This window comes from Ornithorhynchus anatinus, chromosome X1 (assembly GCF_004115215.2).
Source record: "Ornithorhynchus anatinus isolate Pmale09 chromosome X1, mOrnAna1.pri.v4, whole genome shotgun sequence".
NCBI classification, from domain to species: domain Eukaryota; kingdom Metazoa; phylum Chordata; class Mammalia; order Monotremata; family Ornithorhynchidae; genus Ornithorhynchus; species Ornithorhynchus anatinus.
In genome coordinates, this window is record NC_041749.1 from 108,678,085 (window position 1) to 108,684,084 (window position 6,000).

Sequence of the window (6,000 nt, forward strand, 5' to 3'; positions counted from 1 at the left end):
GAGTGGGAGAAGAGGAAAGGAGGGCTTAGTCAGGGAAGACCCCTTGGAGGAGTTGTAAGCCTTCAATAAGGCTTTGAAGGTGGGGGAGGAATTCTTTGTTGGATATGAAGAGGGAGGGCGCTCCAGGCCAGAGGCGGGATGTGGGCGAGAGGTCACCGGCAAGATAGATGAGATCGAGGTACAGTGAGAAGATTAGCATTAGTTTAGCATTAGAAGGTTAACCCAAAGTGTGCGGGCTGGGTTGTAGTAGGAGAGTAGCGGAGCGAGGGAGGAGGAGGCTAGGTGATTGAGTGCTTTAAAGCCGATGGTGAGGAGTTTCTGTTTGATGCAGATGTGGATGGGCGACCACTGGAGGTTCTTGAGGAGCGGAGAAACATGGGCTGTATATTTTTGTAGAAAAATGATCCGGGCAGCAGAGTGAAGTATGGACTGGACTGGGGAGAGACGGGAGGCAGGGAGGTCAGCAAGGAAGCTGGTACCGAATCAAGGTGGGATAGGATAAGTGATTGTATTAACGTGGAAGCAATTTGGATGGAGAGGAAAGGGCAGATTTTAGCGATGTTGAGAAGGTCAAACAGACAGGATTTAGTAATGAAACGAATACGTGGGTTGAGTGAGAGAGAGGAGTCGAGGACAACGTCAAGGTTGCGGGCTTGCGAGACAGGAAGGATGGTGGTGCCGTCTACGGGGATGGGACAGTCAGGGGAAGAACAGGGTTTGGGCGGGAAGATAAGGAGCTCCGTTTTAGACGTGTAAAGTCTGAGATGACGGCAGGACATCCAAGTAGAGGTGTCTTGATGGCAGGAGGAAACGCAAGACCGCAGAGAGGGAGAGAGATCTGGGCTGGAAATGTAGATTTGGGAATCATCTGCATAGAGATGGCAGTCGAAGCCCCTGGAGCGAATGAGTTCTTCAAGGGAATGGATTTAGAGGGAGAATTAGACGGGGACCCAGGACTGAACCTTGAGGGACCCCCGCGGTTAGGGGGTGGGAGGCAGAGAAGGAGCCCATGAAAGAGACTGAGAAGCGAATGTGTCTGTTATATTGTCATATTGTACTCTCCCAAGCACTTAACACAGTGCTCTGCACACGGCAAGCACTCAATAAATACAATTTAATGAATGAAGTGACTTGCCCAAGATCACACAGCGGACAAGAGGTGGAGCCTGGATTAGAACCCAGGTCCTTCTGACTCCCAGGCCTGGCTCTATCCACTAGGCCACACTACTTCCTCATTACAGTCCATGCCCCAGCGAGAACATGCCGGGCAGGGAGGAGAGCTTGCGGCCGTCATGGGGTGGGGATGACTGTGCAAACCACTGTCGCGAGAACCAATTCCTCCACACAGCTTCTAGGCCCCGAAATCTCAGAATTGAGGCTCAGCCGTACATGATTCAGGTTGTTCCTTTCCTGTCTGTCACCCCCTCTCGACTGTAAGCTCGTTGTGGGCAGAAAATATGTCTACCAACTCTGTTGTATCGTCACTCTCCCAAGCGCTTAGTACAGTGCTCTGCACACAGTAAACACCACTGATTGATTGATTCCCAGTGGGAGACTCCATCACACTCCCGAGACTGGAACACTGCTCCGCTTGCCACTTTGCTGTGTGACCTTGGGCAAGTCACTTAACTTCTCTGGGCTATAATTCCCTCATCTGGTAAAATGGGGATTGAGACTGTGAGTCCCATGTGGGACAGAGACTGTATCCAACCCGATTATCTTATCTCCAGTGCTTAGCACAGTGCCCGGCTCGTAGTAAGCACTTAAATACAGCGTGGTTTAGCAGAAAGAGCACGGGCCTGGGAGTCAGAGGGACCTGGGTTCTAATCCCAGCTCCACCACTTGTCAGCTGTGTGGCCTTGGGCAATTCACTTCATTTCTCTGTGCCTCAGTTACCTCATCTGTAAAATGGGGATTAAGACTGTGAGCCCGATGTGGGACATGGACTGTGTCCTGTCCAAGATTAATTTGTATCTACCCCAGTGCTTAGAACAGTGTTTGGCACGTAGTAAGCTCTTAACAAGTACCATATGAAGCAGCCTGGCTCAGTGGAAAGAGCCTGGGCTTTGGAGTTAGAGGTCATGGGTTCGACTCCCGGCTCTGCCACTCGTCAGCTGTGTGACTGTGGGCAAGTCACTTAACTTCTCTGTGCCTCAGTTACCTCATCTGTAAAATGGGGATTAACTGTGAGCCTCACATGAGACAACCTGATTACCTGATCACCCTGTATCTATCCCAGCGCTTAGAACAGTGCTCTGCACATAGTAAGCGCTTAACAAATACCAACATTATTATTATTATTATTATTAAATACCATAAAAAAACATGGTGCTCAATAAATTGAGTGAAGAAATGAGGTTTTTCTCAAGAGTTCCCTCCTCCCCTTTTCTGGCTGGCAGGAAAGTCAAGAGGATCAGGTGGGTCCACTAAAGAAGGAAACTATTCCAAGGGTTTCCCATTCTTTTCCCTGTCCCTTAGCTATTATTAGACCAGGTGTGGCCAGGCTTGGCTGCTGGCATGACTGAGGCTAAAAATAAGTGTGGGGGGGGGGGGGGGCGGATTGTGAGCCTGGGAGTCAGAGGACCTGGATTCTACTCCCGGCTCTGCCACTCGTCTGCTGTGGGTGACCCTGGGCAACTTCACTTTCCTGCGCCTCAGTCCCCTCCTCTGTAAAATGGGGATCAAGACTAAGAGCCTCATGTGCAACTTGGATTTTGTTTGATTATCATCAAGTGCTTACTGTGGGTCAAACACTGTTCTAAGCGCTGGGGTAGATACAAGTTAATTGAGTTGGACACAGTCCCTGTCCTGCATGGGGCTCACAGTCTAAGTAGGAGGGAGAACAGGAGAACTGAGGCACAGAGAAGTTGAGTGACTTAACGAGAATGGCATCTGTTAAGCGCTTACTATATGCAAAGCACTGTTCTAAACACTGGGGGGGAGGGATATAAGGTGATCAGGTGGGGCTCACAGTCTTAATCCCCATTTTACAGATGAGGTAACTGAGGCCCAGAGAAGTGAAGTGACTTGCCCAAAGTCACACAGCCAGCATTTGACAGAGTCGGGATTAGAACCCAGGTCCTTCGACTCCGGGGACCTACTCCTTCCACTAGGCCATGCTGCTTCCCCTGCTGTGTCTGAGCTGACTATCCTTCATCTTCCCCAGCTCTTAATCCGGTGCCTGGCACATAGTGAGGGGGACTTTCCTGCCATTTATCCCCCTCCACATGACATTTCTCTGCTCCCAAACCCCAAAGACCTTTCCTCCCCCTTCCCACGGCCTCTCCTCCCAAATAGCTGGAGAAGCAAAGCAGATCTGGACCCCGGGGCCGCTCCCCGGCCGACTGCATCCACACCAAACTGCCCTATAACCTCTGCGACCGAACTTACCCTTTGGCCTCAAGGATGACGACATGTCCGCTCCGAAATGTTCGCCGCTACGAGACCGGAGAGAGTGGCATTTACGCCAGGATTCCCTGGATAATTTATCAGTCGGCTGGGCTGCGGGGCTGACAAAAGTAGAACAGTGCTTGGCACATAGTAAGCGCTTAACAAATACCACTCTTATCAAAAGAGAAGCAGCGTGGCTCAGTGGAAAGAGCCCGGGCTTGGGAGTCGGAGGTCATGGGTTTGAATCCTGCCTCTTCCACTTGTCAGCTGTGTGACTGTGGGCAAGTCCCTTAACTTCTCTGTGCCTCCGCTACCTCATCTGTAAAATGGGGATTAACTGTGAGCCTCACGTGGGACAACCTGATGACCCTGTATCTACCCCAGCGCTTAGAACAGTGCTCTGCACATAGTAAGCGCTTAGCAAATACCAACATTGTTATTATTATTATTAATAAAAGTGGGCAAGCCCTCATCTGGAAAACGGGGATTCATCCATTCAATCGTATTTCTTGAGTGCTTACTGTGTGCAGAGCACTGTACTAAGCGCTTGGAATGTACAATTCGGCAACAGATAGAGACGATCCCTGCTCGTGAGCTCCGGATGGGACGGGGACTGCGTCCAACCTGATTAGCTTCTATCTACCCCAGTGCCCGGCACATAATAATGTTGGCATTTGTTAAGCGCTTACTAGGTGCAGAGCACTGTTCTAAGCGCTGGGGTAGATACAGGCTAATCAGGTTGTCCCACGTGAGGCTCACAGTCTTCATCCCCATTTTACAGATGAGGTAACTGAGGCCCAGAGAAGTGAAGTGACTGGCCCACAGTCACACAGCTGACAAGCGGCAGAGCTGGGATTCGAACCCATGACCTCTGACCCCCAAGCCCGGGCTCTTTCCACCGAGCCACGCTGCTTAGCACATAGCAAATACCGTAATTATTATTGCGATTCTCCGTTAAGTGCCTGCTATGTGGCAGGCACCGTACCGTGTGCTGAGATGTGTATCTCCTCGATTCTATTTATCTTGATGATGTCGTCTTGTTTTGTTCGGTTTTGCTGTGCCGTCCGTCTCCCCCGTTTAGACTGGGAGCCCGTCATCGTCTCTGTTGCCCAACTGTACGTTCCAAGCGCTCTGCACAGAGGAAGCGCTCAATAAATACTATTGAATGAATCAGCGTGGCGTAATGGACAGAGCACAGGCCTGGGAGTCGGAAGGTCGTGGGTTCTAATCCCGGCTCCTTCACCCGTATGCTGTGTGACCGTGGGCAAGTCACTTCGCTTCTCTGGGCCTCAGTTACCTCGTCTGTAAAATGGGGATTGAGCCTGTGAGCCCCACGTGGAACAGGGACTGTGGGCAACCCAATTTGCTTGTTTTCACCCCAGTGCTTAGCACGGTGTCCGGCACATAGTAACCACTTAACAAATACCAGAATAATAATAATTATTATTAGAGAAGCAGCGAGGCTCAGTGGAAAGAGCCCGGGCTTGGGAGTCAGAGGTCATAATAATAATAATGTTGGTATTTGTTAAGCGCTTACTATGTGCCGAGCACTGTTCTAAGCGCTGGGGTAGACATAGGGGAATCAGGTCGTCCCACGTGGGGCTCACAGTCTTAATCCCCATTTTACAGATGAGGGAACTGAGGCACAGAGAAGTTAAGTGACCTGCCCACAGTCACACAGCCGACAAGTGGCAGAGCTGGGATTCGAACTCATGAGCCCTGACTCCAAAGCCCGTGCTCTTTCCACTGAGCCACGCTGCTTCTCCAATGATCATTGTTCGTGGTCATGGGTTCGAATCCCAAGCTCTGCCACTTGTCAGCTGTGTGACTGTGAGAGCGTGGCTCAGTGGAAAGAGCCCAGGCTTGGGAGTCAGAGGTTGTGGGTTCTAATCCCAGCTCCGCCGCTTGCCAGCTGTGTGACTTTGGGCAAGTCGCTTCACTTCTCTGTGCCTCAGTTACCTCATCTGTAAAATGGGGATTAAAACTGTGAGCCCCACCTGGGACAACCTGATCCCCTTGTATCCCCCCAGCGCTTAGAACAGTGCTCTGCACATAGTAAGCGCTTAACAAATACCACCATTATTACTATTAACGTCTCTGGGCCTCAGTTACCTCGTCTGTAAAATGGGGATTAACTGTGAGGCTCACGTGGGACGACCTGATTACCCTGTATCTCCCCCAGCGCTTAGAACAGTGCTCCGCTACACGGTAAGCGCTTAACAAACACCGACATTGTTATTATGAATGTACACGCAAATGGGGTCCATGAAAGGCCATTAAAAAAATCATTAAAGACCATCTGCCCCTCCACTCCCTGCGGCTTGCGATGGAGGGGGGAGAGGGCCGAGGGGGGCAGGGGCATGGTGAGGAAGGGACCCCCGGAGGGCAAAGACAAGGGGGAGGCTCCGCCCCACTCTCTGTGCCTTTCCCTTCCCCCGCTGGAATCCGGTTCCCGCCGCCGCCCCTTCCCCAAATTGCCATATTCCAACCCGCCCCCCCTTTTCTCCTCCAGGCTTTCATTGGTCGGTAAATCGAGTCCGGGGACCCACCCCGGTTGGCCAGAGGCAACTGTCAATCACCGACCCAGCGACGGGCGGGGGCGGGAGAGCT